The 19,808-nt window shown below is 47.5% G+C and overlaps 1 long non-coding RNA gene across 3 annotated transcripts in view; it reads left to right on the top strand.

Moving 5' to 3' along the window:
- The window catches only part of LOC147272781 (uncharacterized), a 156,100-nt gene that overhangs the window by 62,152 nt on the left and 74,140 nt on the right, over positions 1–19,808 (top strand). The window contains exon 8 of one of the 3 annotated variants that reach the window (XR_015115976.1): positions 17,859–18,284. The exons of the other annotated variants lie outside the window; for them this stretch is intronic. This is a non-coding gene — a long non-coding RNA (uncharacterized LOC147272781). Of the gene's footprint in view, positions 1–17,858; positions 18,285–19,808 lie in introns of those variants that run through there. 3 annotated transcript variants of the gene reach the window in all.

The following is a 19,808-nucleotide window of genomic DNA, read 5'->3' on the forward strand; positions in this document are numbered from 1 at the left end:
ATTCCACGATGATTCAGTTCGACCGTCTGCAAACGCCTCCGTGTTGACTCCGGGCTGTTATTCAGTTGGGAGATTCGACACAAGTCCAGGAGAAAACACTTGAAACGCTATTAAGCCTGTAGTGGGACTTGTGTGTGCCAGTTGTAAGCCTCCTCTTGTCAATACGACTGTAGGATGCGCACAAGTGCTCTGACTGGATGGAGAGGGAAGGAGAGGGAGATACTCTGCAAAAAATGCCTGTTCAGACAAGCTGGTTCGCCACATATTTGGTCCCCAAATGTGTTTTTCTTGAATAAAGTGAGAAAACAATTTCATTTGTCAGCACTACCTTCTGTTTGCAATTGGAAGGATTTTTTTTTTATTTTTTTTTTCCCCGGAGAAAAAAAGTCAGTTTGATTGATTCTGGACATCCAGGAAAAGGGAAGATAACAACACAAAAGTCACAATGTTAACACTCGGTGAAGAATTTTTTTAAAAAGAAGGAGGCGTTTTTAAAGATGTTGCAGCGATTTCTCCCCCCTTCAGTAAAGACGGCACTTTTAAAGCTAATTCAGGATAAAACAGCTTGTGACAACTTGCATTTCTTACAGCGTAGAGAGGGACTGGGTTAGAAGAGATTGCTTGTCAGGGCCCTGATTTCACCGTTCTCCACTGATGACGATAATAATAACCATTCGCAGGAGTGGCGGCAAATGGGGAGGAGAGAGCACGGCCGTCTGTTTAAAGAGGTGTACACGCAGTTACTTTCTGCAATCAAAACACAGATTTCTGAAGACGAGTCGGAGTAGAAAGCATGCTCGAAGAACCGGCCGCAGATTGCAGTGCACACATCCTGTTGTTGCCATCGACAGAGGATATTAGGCCGGTATTTGTGTACAGTAATCAGCAGGCCCTTGACAGACGAGACTCCAGACAGAGACATCTGAGGAGAGATTGTGTGGTAATCAGGCTGTGTGGTTTGAGGCGGGCGACTGGTGGAATTAAACCCCGTAACTCCAATTATGCCGATTGTTCACTTTAAACGTAGAGTTGTGAAACATATTTAATAAAAAAAAAAAAAAAGTAAAATCCTTAACATTTCTGCTTGATACTTGTCAGGAAATATTAACCCCCCCCCCCCCCTTCAGTCCGTATGTCACAAATCATGTCAAGTAAAAGGAAGTAGCATCCTGTTATTATCCGTCATGCAGCAAACAGCGTTAGTTTATACACATCTGCTCAAAAGTGTGTGTGTCTCCCCAGAACTGCACACCACAAACTGTATTGCTGTGTTTTCCTGTTGCCTTCAGATATTTCTCTTGTTTCAGCAACCCCCCCCCCAAGCTCCTCATCCTCTTGATTTTTTTTCTCCCTCCCCCATCTTGTCATATGCGTGATCACTCCCTCCCCCTCTCTCCTCCTCACTCTGCATCCTACCCCTCCCACTATTCCCCCTCGACGCTTTTAATCTTGGGTTGATGATACTTGGTGGAAGCACTTAAGTTTCTGTGCCAGGTGTCTCCCTGTGCTTAATATCCAGGGCTTAGCTCCTCGTTCAGCGGCTGCTTCGGCTCCTGAACGCAGGCGTTCGTACGCAGCGACAGCATGGACAGGTAGAGGCGCTCGAAGTAAACCAGGATATCGGTCTGCGGGCTGCTTCTGATTCGGTGGATGGATCGGTAAAAATACAGCCGATAACAATCCAATCCTTTCTTCAGTCTCCTTTTTAAAAGGCAGCGTTTTATATTCTGTCCGTGTATGAATAAACAACACAACTTGACAAAGTGCGTCTGGAGCCGCGTGTAGTTGCAGCGGCGTGGATTGTCAGGTGTTAGAATGTTGCGTTCAGGTGCGATGCAAGTTGACAAATCATGCTCGATTATATCAGGTCGATGAGAAATCCTCTTTGTACAACCCAGAAGGTCCGACTGGCAGGACTGTGGCACAGAAGCCTGCTGTTGGAGCCGCGATGTTCACGGTTGTGGGTCGTCAAAAAGCTGCTGATTCGTCCTTTTTACTCGGAGAAGTAACCTCCAGCATTGATTGGCCAGTCGGTGATTTCTGTGACAACTGAAGGTGACGTGACGTATATACTCCCCCCCCCCCCCCCCCCCCGAAAAAAAGCAGCAGTTCCTAACGGGAGTTCTCTCAGGTCCCACCAGTCCCCTCTGGAACAAACGCTTGGCCACAGTGTCGAGGAAAATCAACTTTTTTTTTTTTTAACAAAACCAACATCTTGAGCAGTTGTTAAACTTGAACGCAGATTGGTGAGATCAGACTTTCATGTAGGAGTGAAAATTAGTCTGACGCACTTGTTGGCGAAAGCGCTGGAAACTGGCTTCAACCACGCTGACCGTCACTTTTAAAATCAGGATCAAGACGAGAAAACCTCGAGGAGGACCATCTTCGCCCACACGCAACCCTTCCTTCTCCTCACACACACGCAGGTCATTCAAACAAGAATCAATAAAACTTTATTTTAGAAGTTGAATTGTTAAAATGGATTTACTGCACCATTTGTGATGTCTCCAAGTCCTCAGCAGCTGTAACGCTCGCTGAGTCATACACATCTCCATTTGCATCAAAATGCTGTTTACAACTAACCTATAGCTGCCGAGATTTAGGCAATGTGAGGAGAATTTGTGTCGTGGAAGAGTTTGCTTAGCATCGCTTTGTTCTTTAAAGACAGACGGCACAAGAGAGGAGGAAGGAGACGGAGGAATGAAAACGAGAGGGGAGGCACGGGGAGGCAGAAAGATAAAGAGAGATAGCTCTCATGTGTTTATGATATGTTTGTTTGTGTTGCCGCGGGGACCTCTTTTCTTCAACCCCCCCCCCCCCCATTTCCTCTCCCTCTTTTTTTTTAGTTATCGTCTGAATTTTTTTTTTTTTCCTACTGTCATGTATCTGCCGCCTGTCCAGGCAGCGCTCGGTTTCACTCCCGTCTGATGTCTCAATTAAAATTAATGTGTTCAGTCTGCTCAGATAAAGAAGAAAGAGGAGGAAAAAGCCTTTCTAGGAACAATGGCAGCTTTTTCCGTATTGGTAACCAATCCATCGGTGAGCTGGCCCACGCGAGGAGAGCTGAATATTGACGGCTCTAATGGTGGCGCGCAGCTCTACTGTACTTATCCGGTTGTACACGCGTTTCAGGTGGCTTTTATTGTGAAAGGGTTCACCTGTTCTGAGGTAAACATCGGCTTCCTCCGCGTGGGGTAATCAGCTTGTGCGTGGTCATCCTGGGGAGACGATGCCCTCTGACCCCCTCCATCCGCGCTCTGTCCTCCTTCCCCTCGTCCTTGAGACGTCTTCATTGGCGGGCTTGGCGGTGGCGTTCCTCTGCCCCTTCATCAGGACAGAATGCTGGTGTCAGCACTGCCCCCCCCCCTCCATCCTTCCCCGCCCTACTCCACCTTTGCCTTTATCTGTCGCTTCTTCTAAAGATGCTCTCTCCATCTCTGCTACCCCAGGGGTCAAGCTGGTGGAGGAACAACGGGGGGAGGGAGAGAAAGAGAAAGGAAGGGAGGGAGCACCTGACTTGAAGGCAGAAAGATAATTTCGGCCGGGCAGCTCTGTTTAAGGTTAAAGCCTGATTTGCATTTCAAAAGCGGTGGCCGGCCGTGTTGCCACCTCAGGGACGCCATCGGACCAACCAGCGTGTCATTTAATGTCAGCAAGCGCCGGGGCCTTGATGAAATTAATACGGCGGCCTGTGATTGATAACAGCGCCGTGCGTCACCGTCGTGGCCATCCGCCTGTACCCCTCTCCTCTCAAGCCCAGGTGTGCACCACGCCACTTCCAGAGATACCATCAGCCTCCCTCCTCTCAATGAGATCATCTTCTGAGCGCTGTGCCGCTTTTAGGTAACCACGGTAACCTCAGGGGCTGCCATGGCTGCTTTGGTGGAGAAGTGAATGCGGTTAATATTTCACTATTGATCACGCGTGTTTGTCGGGACGGGCAGAAGATTGGAGAAGCTTCCAGAGGCGCCGGTGCACACGCTTCTTAACGCTCATCTCTACAGGCAGAAAACAGCCACGCCAACATCTCTCAACACCTGTGCACGCTCGCTGGCGTGCAGATGGAGAGGCATGTTCAAGCCTCCATCTTTACACCCATAAATTAAGATAACAGCGAGCACACTGTGGAACAATTTCCACAGTCGAAAAAAATGTAAATAACACTTAAGCCTTCAAAATGTGTCTGACGCTTTAGCGCCGTATTTATGACCAGATCTGAATTCACAGAAATGGCGCCCCAAAGAACTTGATCATAAAAATGCTCACAAACAAGCTTCACGCCGCCGTGTTTGCCTCCTGACTAACCTCTGATTCATCAGCTGATAGGCTAAGACTCACTGTCACTGACACCGCAGCCATTAAGAAGAACGGGAGCGCGCCGCGGCCGACAAAGCCCAGCGGGGGATGTGTCAGTGCTGGGTACAGATGAAGCCGTTGGCCCGCGCTAATGGATCTCCTGATCCTGGAGGTTTGTGGTCACAGGGGTCAGACTCAGCACACCTGAGAGACCAACCTCCCAATGCTGTCAGTATGGAAAGAAGACAAGAGGCAAGGCAGGAGAAGTGTGTGCAGAGAGAGAGAAAGAGAGAGAGAGAATGAAAAGAATGTTTTCCAAAGAAAGGAAGTGCGATGAGAGATCTGCTTGTCCTGAAATGACTTGATATGTTCTTGTCAGTCTTAATCTCTGGGTGTTGTGGAGGAGCTGGTGGGAGGGAGAGGTTGAGACGCTCAGTAATCTCCTTCACAAGCAGCGGACGGACGAAGCTCGCCGCGTCCCAGCCTGCATTCAATCCCGCAGTCATCTTCAATCCACTTCATAAGAACATTTGCACACATCTCTCCTGTAAAGCAGCACATGAAAGGACAAAACAAGAGGTAGACGAAGGGGTGATTCACATCCGTCTTTCTCTCCTTCCCCTTTCTCTCGTTCACTCATTTACATCAGCCATTATCTGTGTATATTGAAAGCAGCGAGATAAAGCGAGAAGGAGAAAAAACATCAAGTGCCGGGGAAAAAAGAACAATAAAAGGAGGCAGAGGAGGCGCAGCAACGTTTGAATCAATTACATCCTAAAGAATCTTTCATTTGCATCCGTATCTGTTCAAAACCTGAACAAATGCCAGATGCCTTTGTGTGTCCAGTTATTTATAGTGGGTGTTTTTTCCCCTCGTAATTGTGCAGAAAATATCAAATTTGCATAGAGTGATTATTGTTGATTGTTTATCTAGCCGTCAGGACGTTTCAATATTCGAAGGCTGACAGGTTGTCAAGTACTTAAAACTCATTTATTTGGGGAAATTTGCATGTAATTTGGCGGTAATGAGGGGGATGTCTCTGGTCATGGATTAGATGCCGGAGATGCTGCAGGGAAAAGGGGGATTCTGGCTGACTGGCATCCCTCCACTTGAAACACATGCTTTGTCACAGGCTAACGCTACCTAGCGCTCCACACACTGGCATGTAGCATAGCCGTGGACTGATGTCACCCAAGTCACTGCAACTTTAAAGGAGGAATCCCTCAAACTGCTGCTAAACCTTAATAAAACGGCCCTCCGTCCACCCATCAAATCTCATTTTAATGTTTCTTTAATTATAGTTTTAATAACAGCGAGCAGATACCACCCATTCCTGCGACGCGGACGAGAGAAGCGGCTCCCACTGGGGTTTGCTATGCACTGTTTGTTGTTGTTAACTGCAATGCCTTTCATTATCAGTCCTTGACTTCATCTTTCATCTATCAAGGTACTGGACGCGGCGAGCTAATGAGTAAACATAGCTGGGGGCGACCGGGAAACACTCACACACATACAGAAACCTGACTTAAATGAGTCGCTTGTTTGTTTATCTCGGCTTGAATTTCAAATTCCAATTTCACCTGTCGCAGGCGAGTTCAGACCTTGAGAGGACTGGCTTTAGCAGCAGGTAGTCTCTGGCTGGGATGAGATATGAGCCGCGGCTTCACACCACACGGCAGAGCATGAAACTTTGAGCGCGTGTTGAAACATTCAACGTGTTTTACCTTGGGCGCAAGGTCATTTTCAAACGAAGACTTGGCAAAGCGGGCCCTCAGTTCTCTCAGCTCACAGACTGACTGACTGGCTGACTCACTCGCTGAGAACAGGAGAAAATACAGCAGAGAGCTCGCCGGCACCCACAAAAGAACTCCCACACCTCTGTGACTCACTGAAAGTCACCTCCAACTCCAAGGTTAAACGTTGGGTGTATTTTCCTCTTAAATATAGATCTGTCGCTGAGCTGGGGCTGTAGCCTCTGTGAATATGAGCCACTTGGTGGATGTATCTGCTGCGTGCGCCCGTCTCTCATCCTCTAATGTGCTTATGCCTCGATGTGAGTGAGAGCATTTCTGTGTGTGCCTGTGTTCATGTGACTTTTTTAAAAGGGTGAGTGAGGATAATCGGCCCCCAGCGCACCGGTCTAAAAGGCCGGGTCAGAGTTTTCAAGAGAAGCTATGTATTTCCCATCCCTGGATAACGGTGATGAAGTGGGTCCTTATGACTCAACCTGAGAGCATGAAAAGGGCCTCAAAGGGGACCCGCCATCACCGGCCCTCTCTTTATTGTCCTGACGGCCGCCTGAGCTCTCTTCCCCGACCGCGGCAAGTGAGGGAAGTGAAAGGAGTGGAGAGCTCTCAGTGCTTTACCTACCCGCCAGCCACTCTCCACCGTGAAAGCACAGGTAATATCCCCTGTTCAGCGTGATGAAATTTCAAAGAACACCAGGCTGAGTTTGTGTGTGTGTGTGTGTGTGTGTGTGTGTGTGTGTGTGTGTGTGTGTGTGTGTGTGTGCTCTGAGAGTGAGTGTGCATGCAGATGTAATATAAATCCGTCTGACTTTGGTTTGAGACAAATCAAAGAGGGACGGTCACTCTTATGTGGTGCTCTGCCGAGCTCCTGTGGTTGATCGTGTTATTAGCTCGCTGGCTGCTTCAGTCTCGACACGCTCCAACCCCGGAGCCCTCAGTTTGGTCAGAGGCGAACACGGCAGAGCCGAGCGCCCACCCAAACAATCAGCCTGACACCTCCTTGAAGAGGTGGATCCTGGTTTGGTTCAGATGAACCTGTGCCTTTATGGAGAGAATGGGACTCCAACCGTGCAAGTTTGAGCTACATGTCAAGTGGTCAACAATCTGTTAGCGGGAGAGCGAAGTAGATGACATGCAGAACACAGGACCTTCCCACTGCTCTCATGTGGTTTGTGGTGACACATTTGGGTTCTGTCGGACTTTTCTTAGAACGTTAGCACACCAAGGTAGAACCGAGTCAACCCTGACTAGTTCACATGAACTGAAGGTGCATGAAAAAAAAACAACCTCTGGCTGTAATTTGCAGCTGTAACACATAAATAGTGCAGCAGGAATTGAGACTGCAGATGCCAACAGACGCATCCGCAACAAGATGGGACACAAATGTAGAAAGTATGTCGGGTTTGGAGATTAAAAAAAAAAGTTAAGAGAGTGTATTTATTCTCTTGGACTGGTAGAAAATTCGACTACAGATGAAGCGGATAAAATTAGAGATAAGTACATGTCAGTGAGGACAGTTTCCTCTCGCTTCAAAAGGCTGTTAGAATCTGGATGGAACTGTCAGGAGGAGGCCTCGCAGACCCGAAGCCAGAGTTTTAATAGACGCAGTGTTGCAAGATTTCTGCATGCAGGTGATCAGAACTCTATTCAAGAAGAAAAGTTGGTATCACGGTGAGTTGCACATGAATGGATAAGTGGATTGCTCTCTAAAACCTCAGCGAAGACTTGCACAAACATGCTGCTATTAGCATAGCAGAGGCTATCTGTTCCAGCGCTTTATTGTCAGTCAGTTTTCAGCGGGCGATCTGTGTTCTCGTGGGACAGTCAACCCAGTCAGTAAATGTTGCAACCAGTCCATCTCAGCTCTTGTCAGCACTACGCTGTTATTAATTCGAACCGCTGTACAGTGTGTTGACAGCAGAGACAGCAAAATCTCTGCACGTTGACATGGCTGACATCGTGACAGGCTGACAGAAATCTGAAGTCGAGGTTTATATCTGCTTCACAGATGATCTATAAATAAGTGGTTTGGATGGGATCTATAAAGAACATGTACCCCGTTAGTTTTTCCCTCATTTTCTTCTTCTCTGTTTTTTTTTTTTTTTTTTTTTTGACTCTTCCTCCTTCGCCAGCATCCATCTCTCTCTAGATGGCTGCCTACCTCGGTGCCTGTGTCTGGGAGTTGGCTGGGGCAGAAATAAACCACAGTAATGGCTTTGCTTTGCTGCTAATCTTGTCATAAGAAGGTGCGGCCCTGGGAGGATAGCTCCTCGCGTGTGATATCCTAATTTAAACATCAAAAGATTTCATCATTAGGAAGCGTGCGTCTAGCCCCAGTTTTCAAGGGAAATTATTACATCTTCCCGCCGCAAAAGTGTAATGCAGGAAGACGTTTCTGTCAAGCGCACACACACAAATCTCACCGGACTTGATGTTTGTGCACTTGAAGAAAAACATCATCATTAGCAGCTTTCTCTTTTGATAGACAGAGCGATGACTTTTTGTGTCGCAGCTCGCCGCGGGCTCTGATGATAGCCTTCATTTGGAGTTGGCTGCTTGGCGTTTGAGATTTGAGACGGGGATGGGATCCGCTAAGTGGGATCCAGCCTGCCTTGTGACAGCTTCTCTGGCGGGTCGGCGGCGGCGGGTTTCAGAGCCATCAGATGGGATCTGATGTATGTTGTGCATCAGGGGAGCATCTGGCAGTAACACACCTGGTTAATATTGTCGTAAACTGCGTTGCAGGTGCAAGTCCACGCGGGGGAAGTGAGTGTACGGCAGCCGAGCGCCAACGTATTGTTTGGAGGGATGATTCTAGATTCCAGCTCAGCTTTTCCCTCCTTTTAATGAAGCTTTATGTTGTGCCAATACTAAAAAGATTATACATTCTTTCTTTTAACAAGCTTTACTTTTGTAATGTTTCAGCCAAATGTGAGTCTCCAGTGGCCCGTCGATATCAAACGTAATGTTAATTTGAGCCGTTACAGCAATAAAAAATGGCACTTTGAATCAAAGTCTGAAGTCGGTTAATAGGCTCTCGAATTGTTTGGCTGCTGTAATTTGAGTGTTCACAGGGGACGGCGCCCGGTGTATGTGATCTATTGCTTCACAGCAGCTCCTCCGACGAATTATTAGCTTGACTGATGATGGATTTAAGAGCGAATCAAGAAATACCATGTTCCATAAGAGAGTGCCATCAAAAGACCAAAGAGGGGTTTGCTCTTGCCACTTCTTTCAACTCACGTTTAGTCTCTCGCTCTCTCCTCTGCTCTCCAACTCCCTCTCTCTCCCTCGCTCGCTCTCTCTCTGAGTAGTGCTACAGTAGGTGTATGATTTATTCATTGTTGTGTTTTTTTTTTCCTCTTCTCCTTGAATCTTTGGTGGAGAGGACAGGAAACTTTGAACCAGAGTACAAAGCAATGTATATTTGGGTCACACATTTTTCCACATTGCTTCCGTGTGTGTGTGTGTGTGTGTGTGTGTGCGTGCGCGTGCGTGTGTGCGCGCGTGCGTACGCACGCACGCTCTTCCTCTCTCCTTACTTTGTCTCCCTCCCTCTCTTCTGAGCGCTTGTCTGGTGACTGGGTCGACTCCTCTCCTCTCCGCCACGTTCGTCCTTGAAGAGAAACCAGCGGGGTGCCCGGATCCGAGGGGAGGCTGGCGAGGGGAGGGGGGGGTGGAGGGGGGAACAGGGCAGAGAGGTTGGGAGCTAAATAATGGATGATTTCTTATTGAAATAAAGGCCTGGTGAAAACAGAAGGGAGCGAGCATGTCATTACCTGGGAAACAGAGCAGAATGCTTAATCCCCAGCAGCCCGCAGAAGCAGGCCAAAGCAAAGCTGCGTGTGTTTACTGCTGCTCGGTGGAATCATCCCGGAAATGGTCCTGTAGGTGTCATCACAAGCAACGCAACACCTAATAGCGTTATGTCATGATGACAGTGTGAAAGTCTGAGCCAAGACCGGGCAGCTCTCCCCGCCCCTTCCTATGCCCCCCCCCCCCCCCCCGCCATGACTTTGACCTAACACCATTTCAGCTTGTGCTGATTGACTCAGCAGTCATTATCCCTCCTCCTCCTCCTCCTCCTCCCTACCCAGACAAAACTTGTCTGGCGCCGAGCCAAGTTGGTAAAATATGAGCCGACACTGAACCCGTGACGCTATTTCTTCTTCGCAAGATACGCTGGCAACAACCTCACCTTCTCCACACACAGCCGTGCAGCACAGCGGGCTTTTTCAAATAATTCACACTCAAAGAAAGTCGCGTTTTCTTTTCAGGTGTGATGTGAAATGAAGTTGGGAAGCAACGAGATGTTTTGCCAAAAGTTAGAATTTATGCCGCTCCAGTGTCAGAAGTGTGAACAGTTTTTCCTGTCGCAAGTTACTTTTGAGGAGTTAATGATTCCAGCGCCAGATTTTCTGATGGTAGTTTAAATTATGAATTCAGAAAAGAGCAGAAAACTGCAAAACAAAATCAGGCTAACGATGTTAGCTGTAATTAAAATGGGGAAGTAGCCGGCTGCCACACTATTGGCTTGGAGAGAGATGTATTAGCCAGGCATATGGTTATGATAATTAATCCCAGGACTACAGAGAAACAAATAAACACACGCTTAACAAACAGGGGGGACCAGCTGAGGGCTGCAGGCGTGGGTTCTTCTGGGGAGGAGCCCAAAAAGGGTTATTGTCGCTGCTGAGTTGAAGAGGAGAGAGAAGCATGATGGAGCGAAACCAGAAAAATGTTCAGTCTTGAAAAGCGTCACGTAGCTGCACACATTTATCTCCTAACCTTTGCATGCATCACGTCGCATGTCACTGATTCCTTAATATGAAGATATCAGCGACGGCATTATCCCTTTTTTTGTTTTCCACAATACAAACAAGCACAAAAGAACCTCATCTTCTTACAGGCTCTGAAATTAACAGCCATCCTTTTGTATGGGCTTATAAATAACTGGAAATGCTTTGCTTCGTCTTAGCGGCGCTAAAACGGCAAGAAGGAAAAGGGAGAGCAGACAAGAAAGTGGGGCCATCCAGGCCCAGTGGCGTGTGAATAGACATAGTGACAGTTTGTGGTGAATCGGAAGAAGAGACACTGGGATAATGCGTTCTCTCTCTATCAGCTCCCAGTTGGAGGATGAGGGAGACAGAAGGGAATAGCTGCTAATAAGGCATTGGGTGAAAGGCTTTGGGAAAGCTCCCCGTGGTGCTGGTCTGTAATGGAGATAAGCGTTGCTGTGTTGTTGTCTCACAAAAATCAACAAAGGGAACACGCGATGGGAGATTTGCGGCCGCGTCCCCAGTGAAATGCGGGGCTTTCACGGCAGCGTAATGTTTAGCAGCATTAGAAATCATTAGGCCCGGCGCTGAGGGGAGAGCGTGCCAGACACCCGTGCCCCAGTTAATGCTGTTTTCAAATGCCGCCCGTAATCCATTCCTTAAACTTGCTTTCCTCCATTCACCTTCAGATGTGGCTCGCAGAACTGCAGGACAGAAAGAAAGACTCCTTCTGTTTGTTTGTTTGTTTTAGATGAAAATGCAGCCAATCTACATCCCTGTGTGCCTTGTGATGTGGCGGAGTGATAAGGCTGTGGCTGGGCTGTAGTTAGACTAGCAGCAGGTGCCTCGCCAGCCAGTGGGGGGATACAGAGGATGCTGATAAATGGGGCCACTTTCCTGCATAAAGCACAGCGCCCGACAGAGGGAGGAGAGATAATGTATGCAGAGTTCACAGGCGCGGTGGGTTGCTGCTGCGGGCCGGGCGGACATCTTTGGAGCAAAATGATAGCTGCATAGAGATGAGGAGACTTCCAAGAGGTTATTTCGGCCGAGTTGTGCACCTCCTGGAAATGTGGGGAGCGGACTCCTGTGATCCGCAGTGCCGCGGCTGCACGTTTGCCGAGGATGAGAGGAGGTGTCACGAGTCAGGAGTGGTCAGCTTTTTTATGTTTTTGTTTTTTTTCTTTTTTCTTATCAATCTTCAATGTGACAGACTAGTTTAGACCCTAAAGGTGCTTGCTGGCAACCTCTTGCTGCTCTGGAGTGACATCTGTATGAAATATCCTTAAAGCCGCACGAGAACTTTTTATAGTTAAATATTAACCTTTTCCGCTCATATTTCATGAACTGGCCTGAACAGGACTGCATGAGACCCTGTGAATTTAGAATACTGGGTGTACTGGGTGGGGAAGTCTACAGCCATTGGCCAGATCGACTGTGAGGGCTAATTTATTGTGGTTAACTAGCCGCAGCTAGGCGTGCTAGCGCTAGCTGCTAAACAGCTGGTAATAAATGCATCGGGCCTGTGAGGTCAAGCCTGGTTGTCTGGGGACCCATTAGAAGGCAAGTCAGCCCTCCCGGCCCTGCTCTCCCTCTCTCCCTCCCTGCATGCGTCCTCCGTCCTGCAGGCTCCAGCTAGCACAGCAGCCTCAGTACAGCGCCAGAGGCCAGGCCAAGCTCTGTCCAGGGACCCCACCTCAGTGAACTGTCATTTGTCTCGGCCATCCTGCCAGCGCCGCAGGCTACATTAAGCCTTGATCTATGGGGCGGGCCAGTCTGCTTGGCCCTGGGAGTCAGTCTCCAAGTTGGGCTCAGGTTTGGTGTTATAGATGTGGCTGTTTAAAACCGTATTCCACCTAATCCCTGTTCCAGTTCATAAAAGTGCTGCGCTACATTTGGCCGTCTGTTGACTCAGACGGAGCTGTTGAGTGAAGGCCTTTCTTTGCCTGCTGCTTTACAGTATCTCCAATCGACTGTGTGCTGCTGGCTCTGGTGTTAAGTGTCTTTCTGAAGGGTCTGTGTTGCTGTCAGCACTCACACGTTCACTTCTCAGTGCCGGACTCCCTCAGATGGCCTCTTCGTTCTTGCACGGCACCCCCCTCCACCACCACCACCACCACCACCACCTCCCATCCGCTCTCCTCCCGCGCTATATCTCAGGTTTTTTAACATAGCTGTTAAGCTGTATGTGATGAAACGAGATCCGGGGTTGAGCCCACTCTGACCGCACCCCTGCTTAAGTTTCTCAGTGGCGACTGCTTTGTTTTCCTGTTCCCAGACCCTTTAGTGGTGTATACATGTCTTAACGTACAACGTCCCTGGAGCCCGGCCAATCGCCAGGCCTCGACAAGAACTGTCAAACCCAATTCTGCCAATGGCGGGTGTTGAAAGCTGGCATGGTAGACGTTGAAGAAAAGCCGGCGTGCTGCTGTCACATTACTCCTCGGTTGTATGTGAGCAGGGGGAGTTGCAAAGGAGATCTTTTTTTTTTTTTTTCCCTCCTTTTTCTTTGCAGAAACACTATAAAGCCACATCAACGTGAGGGACCACGGGTGCTGGCTCTTCAGCCTGGTTTCTGGAAATAGGCAGCGGGCATTTGCATGTTTCTTTCTAAGGCAGTCTATTCATTAGATTAGTGTTGTGCTAATGTGAGGACTAGCCAGACTTAAATACAGGATGTCATAAATCATAATGTTCATTTTAAGCTCATCCGCACACACATAAGCGCGCAATAATCGCACACACACGCAATTACACACTTAAACAAGCCCAGTGTTTGTGTTCAGCACATGTTGGAGGTGGACATCTTCCCATCTCTCAGGCTTTTTTTTTTTTTCTTTTTTTTTTCGCGGGGCTCCCATGAATCATTGCCTCTTATTCCTTTCTCGGCGCGGGGGAAATCACATTAAATGGAGCGCCGTGTTTGGCTCACACCAGTCTTGTCTTAATAGCTGTAATTTGGAGAGGAGAGAAAGGACGGCAAAGAATGGAGAAGAAAGCTCACTCACAACACTAATTCCAGTCAACAAAAACACCCCTCTCCAATCCCACCACATTAATTTGCATTAAAATATCCGTCCGCTAAAAATGTAAAGACGAAATAGTGGCATTCTATTTATACCAGCTCATCTCCTGCCAGGCGTGCTGTTACCACTCCACCTCTGCACCATCGCATAGTTTATGAAATTACTTTACGCAAATTCCATGTTACTATAAAACCTAGATGGAGTTTCAGTTCTTCTCCTGCATGCTCCACGAAGATTTCTGCAGCTGCTGGAAACCTCAGATCAATCACTTCCTGCGACCCAGATGATTCGTCCTGAGACAAGACGCCAGGTGTTGCTGCAAATGTGAAAGCTCTGGTGTTGTGAGTGATGTTTGAAGCGCTCCGACCCAAACCACCGTATCAGTGGCTCGTTCCCTCCCTCTGATGAGACCCGCAAACGTGTGCCTCAGTGAGCGTCCCTACCAGCAGATATGGAGCCTTCCAATATTGTCATAAACCACTGTTAAGAACTCATGTTTTATGATGTGTCAACGCTATGATTAAGATCTGGTTTCTGGTGAGGCCAGGCGACATGTTTACAATAATAACTAGGTGGTTAAGGTTAGAAGACGAACATGGTTGTGGCTTTTCCAACGCTGCCACGGGATTGCCTGCTCCTTTCCTGTTTCCAACCATGACTTTCAGGTTTCCAAAAGTCCCATTTTTCATCAACCCATTGACCTCCTCCCTACGTGGACGTCCTCCTTCGCTCCAGTTATAATTACTGTGGCCCCTTGCGGGCATAAATACAGGTTGTTTTCGGGTGTTTACAACTTATCCAGCCATTTCCGTGGGAAAACTCCCATGAATCGACGATGCAAAGTTGTAAAACGGAGTCGTTTTATCGTTATGTGTCATATGTTGTGGCGTCTGACTGAAGTCAGGATGACTGCAAATATCTGTCAGTGGCAGCTATGATACATTACGGAAAAGTTGTGTTAGGTTGGGTATGTCAAGAGAAAGGAGGACTTACTTGGCACCGCAGTGGTGATCTTCCGACTGTCTGGGGTGACTGTGGGGTAACACCGGGAAAATATATCAAACAGACCAACACTTAGGTATTCAGAGGAGAGAAACCACAAAAATACAGTAAGAAAGACGAGGGAGGGCGCGGAGAGAAGAGGTGTTTGATCATCCTTTGTTAAATACCTGTTTACCCGAAGAGACACAAAAACGTGATGACTTATAATTCGAAGATTTACCGTCAAGTTAGATTTTCCACAGCCCAAGTGCCTTTCTATATCTGGATCTCATCTCTTTGGGTATAATGCAATGATTTTATGGCAATTCTCTGCTGCTGAATCCGTGGAATTATCCATGCTAATGCTTCTCTCCTAATGCTACTATCATACTGATAATAGCATTACCTAATCCTGCCGGTGAGCATCTGCACCTCTAGCTGTTGCAACCGTGAGCCACATAATTCCACTAACTAATGCGCCAGTCACTCTCCACACTTCCCAACTGCTCCACTGCACAGATGAGCACCTCTCATGACCTCCAGCCTCCAGGAGCACCAAAATCAATATCCTGGCCCCGTTTCATGGGCTGGCTGCGGGGAGCACTGCAAGTATATTTGCAAAAATATCAGATGTGTTGAGGGAAAAAAACCCAAACATCGCAAAATGTTGTACTTTGACACCAGCAGTTATGATTTAAGTTTGTTATAATCGATTACATGTTAGAACCGGACCAGAAAAACACATTTGGCAAAGATAAATACAGTTCAATGAATAAATACTGCATTAACAAACTTGCTTTCATCTCCGAACAAAATAAATTACTGCAGTCCTGCTCCAAGTTGAGCCCTGAAACTACATTACTCACTGCATGGCTAATATTAATAACACAAAGTAACTTTGTAGGTTTTCACCCCCCCCCCCCTCCCGTTCCTTGTGTCTGTGTCATTTGAGGTGTTTTTATTGATTCTTTGGGTTTTTATGTCATGTTTCTGTCTGCAGCAGAAGCAGCGAGGTGCAGCTTTGAGAGAACATTGATGTCGGTTCTAGGGGGTTATTTATAAAAACGCCACAGGTTTTTCTCGGGGTTATTAGGTCTAAATGAGTTAAAACTCAACCACATTTACTGTTCGGGATAAGAAACACATGCAAGCAAAAGTGCTGGATCAGGCTAACATATCGAATCCAACAGGAACATTCAGTACCGTATGTGGCACAGAGGTTCACTTGTAGCACATACGTGCTTACAGGAACCGTCCTCCCTAACCTCTGCACCACAGCGATTGCCACCCACTTCTAGCATTTCCACGGTGGCTGCAGTAATCTTTGGCTTCCCTCCTTTGCGGTCAGCTGTGCAAACAGCGCAGTCGTACACAGAGGCTGCCTCTCTCACATTTACGGAGGTGAGGGAAGGTGAGAGAGATGGGTGGGATGAAGGCGCTCTGGACGCTTGTTGGGCAGCGTGCTGGGATCGAGTTCCACGACGGTGGAGTCACAGAAGTATCCAGCGATAGGCGATGTGGATTTCCTGCTCACGTGGACTCTGGCAGCTAAATGAAGGTGTCATAGTTTGATCCCTTCAGAACAAGGCCAAATTCAAAACCACAAATGGCTGCTTGTTCTCCCTGTAATCGGAGAAGCAGAACAGGAGATGGTGAGCTCACTGCGTATCGATTTATTCTCTCAGTTGCTGATTGGTTCTTGTTCCGTATGTATTTGTAATTTTACTGGACAGATGGGAGACAAATTTAAGGAAAAACCCTGATTGAGTGAGTGGACTGGGCGACTTTTGCTCTCCTGGTCCACAGGAGAAGTGGTTATCAGGAGTCTTCATTGTTTAAACTTCACCTATAGTAGCGTGTTGACAGAGCGCGTGTGTCCTGTTGAAAATGATCCTGGATCAGTCCTCTACAAAATCCCCTCCAGTGCAGTGATTTGGCCTTCAAAATAAAAGCAGCCACACTTAATGATCACGTTTTTTTCAAAGCTGACTGCAGGAGCTTTCGCCTAATGAGTTCTGATGGAAGTCAAACCTTTGTTCTGCTCTGATGTTGTTAGCAGGTTAGCTACCACGGCTACATCTCCGGGTTCTGAGTCAATAACGAATATGGGCCTTCCAGCATGTCGACCACCAAATGAGAGAATCTCTTGGAAGGCTGGTGTTCAACCCTCCAGTAGAGTTCCAGTGACCATGCCAAGACACACTGAATTAGTAATTTGTCACCAGTCTGTACTTCAGATTTGAGAAACTATTGCACCATTTGTACCATGTTGGTGCGCTTACACTGTTGAGTCTGAGCAACATTCCAAGGCTTCCGTAGGAATATTATATTTGCAGTCGCATATTGAACAGACTGACTAATGGAATCAAACCAAACGTGGAGATCCCTGATTCTGATTGCTGCCGAGCCCATTTGGCATTTGTCCCTCCTACACAGTAAGGCCTCTATAGTCATGGAGAAGGCACCGGGACTGCACGGAGAAATCCTTCCCCTCTGCCAGCCTTAGATTCATGCTCCTGTATGTTTGGCCAACTATTTCCTGGTGCGCCACTCGCTATTTTATTTGGCCCGGTGCTGGCCCAAGGATAGGGGGACAGTTGTCTTGCCTCACTGCTGAGCCTGGAGAATTTCCTTGCTTACTTTTCCTCTGCTGTGTGGGAGGAGAGAAGCTGGATGGTGGCCCTGTTTGAGTTATTAGTGAAGAGCAGGAGGCAGCAAGGGATGGGCGGACGACTAGAGAGAGATAAAGAAAGGAAGCGATATTTGAGTTCTCACCCCTGCATGCTTCCTGCTGTCTTTGGCTGACTCCAGAGCAGATTCCTATATGCAATATTTACCCACCATGTTTTCTATGGAGCAGCATTTGTTGGGAAGACGCGCCAGAGGAAAATTGCAGGGTGAAAGACAAAACTATCTTCAGGGCCACAAAGAAGGAGGCCCCTGTTTTCAGACGGAATTACAAGGCAGAAACACATTTTCACATCAGGTGTTTATTTGCTTTCGCCTCTCAGAGAGTGTGTCATTTTCAGGCTCGTCAGCCCATCGGACATTCACAACAAGCCGGCTGAATTCCCTCCAGGTGCCTGAGGAGAGGAAAAAAAAAAAAAGGGCAAAGAAAAAGGCGAAGGAGACTATACACCTGGCTCCCCACCTCCACCACACCTGGGCGGAGGAGGAGGAGAGGCAGAAGCAGGAGGAGGAGGAGGAAGACTGGCCTTGTGGTTTTGAATCTCGCCATGCAGCTCACGCTGTCCTCACCGCAGAAGATTCCGCCGCCCCTCCCCAGCCCCAGCTTTCGTCGCCTCCAGTGGAATTAAACTTTACGCACATTCCTAGACATTTGAAGGTGGCACTGGTAGAATGTTGAGATAAATGAATCAATAGAGCAGACAGTTGCCTGACATTTACTGTTTCTGACCCTTCAGAATTCTCTATAAGATAGAAAGAGGGCGCCGTTCCAGTTGAGATCCCTGTAAGATGCATTTTAGAGAAACTATCAATCATAAAATAGCCCAGGCTCATTTTGAAATTGATGCGCTGCTGAAAGAGGGTGTTGTCTCATTTAACGATGGCGGTATTTTTATTTCCATGGTGACCAACTGGCCAACTCCTTCCCGACAATCAAATGATGTCATTGCTGTATTGTGGCGGGCGCTGGCGTGGGATCATCTGACTAATGCAGGTCACCTAACTAAGAAAAGAATGCATCAGAAGTTGATGGCGCTGCAGCCGCGCTTTGACTCGTCCGCCGGTCTCTTGATTTGAGATTTTATTACTTCTGGAAAACATCTTTGAAGATTCAGTTCGACATCAGTGCCGCCATTGTGTTTGTAAAGCTACTTTAGCTCAGAGAAATTCTTCCTCCAAAATGGAGATGTCCAGGGTTTGATTGACAGGTGATCTGCGGCTGATGTAGCTGCACAGCTTAGCGTTTAGCAGCAAAGACTATTCAGGAATCCTGCAAATTAGGACTCTTCAAGTCAAAAAGCTATTTCTTTACACATAACAGTCCACACATTTCTGCTTTTAAAGGCACTATACACAGTAGCTTCCTCTCACCCTCATCCAGCTTTGCTACAGCATTCCTTATCCCTTTCTAATGTAGCTGATCCTCCACACGTTTCTCTCCCTCTATCCTTCTTCCCTGGCTTTTGTGCGAGGGAGAGGTGAGGGGATATGTGTCTTTAACTGAGCTGCAGCTTTCCTCTTACTGCTTAGATAGGATATGTGCTCTGCTTTGTTACTGCTAACCTGCTTGTTTGGGGTGAGATCAGTGTGTGTGTGTGTGTGTGTGTGTGTGTGTGTGTGTGTGGAGTAGGAGTACTGAGAAATCCCATTATGGAGCCAAGTTGCCGCCACGCTTTCCCCGTACACACTGTGAACCCGGTGTAATCCACTCACACACTCACCATGCATCCTTGTTTGTGTGTGCACACAAACACACACGTACCCTCTAGACTCTGCAGTGAGCGGTGTTTCCCCGTGCACTGTTGTGTTACCCACCGTGAAACATGACAGCTAATGATATCGAGGGCTTTTTAAAGGTGTGTTTGTGTGTGTGAGAGAGGGAGAGAGCTGGATTTCTTCCAGACAGATGTCGATTAGCAGGGAAAGAGCACTGGCTCAGTGTGAAAGCTATGTCAAAAGCTACGCTTTCACCTATCAAATTAATTTAATTTCACGCCCCTTTTCGCCTATAGATTATGTTACGTTTCATGCAAAATTGAACCACTGAATATTCATACTGTATTCACTGATCTGTGTGATCCTTTTTTAAAAGTTAGGTTGAAGTGGGCGGCTGAATTCTCCCAGTTAGCATGGATGGAATATTGATCTTCGATTGTATATTGAGAGATTCAGCAACACAGTTCAACTGCATGGAGCGAGATTTTAAATTCAAAGAGCATCAAGTGGTCACGGTGGACTGGTGAAAGAGGCAGATTATCCTCCTGCCACTTCTGTGAGGAAAGAGATGTTCC

Source organism: Aulostomus chinensis, chromosome 1 (assembly GCF_037954235.1).
Source record: "Aulostomus chinensis isolate RoL2024-O1b breed Wild chromosome 1, RoL_Achi_v1.0, whole genome shotgun sequence".
Classification (NCBI taxonomy): Eukaryota; Metazoa; Chordata; class Actinopteri; order Syngnathiformes; family Aulostomidae; genus Aulostomus; species Aulostomus chinensis.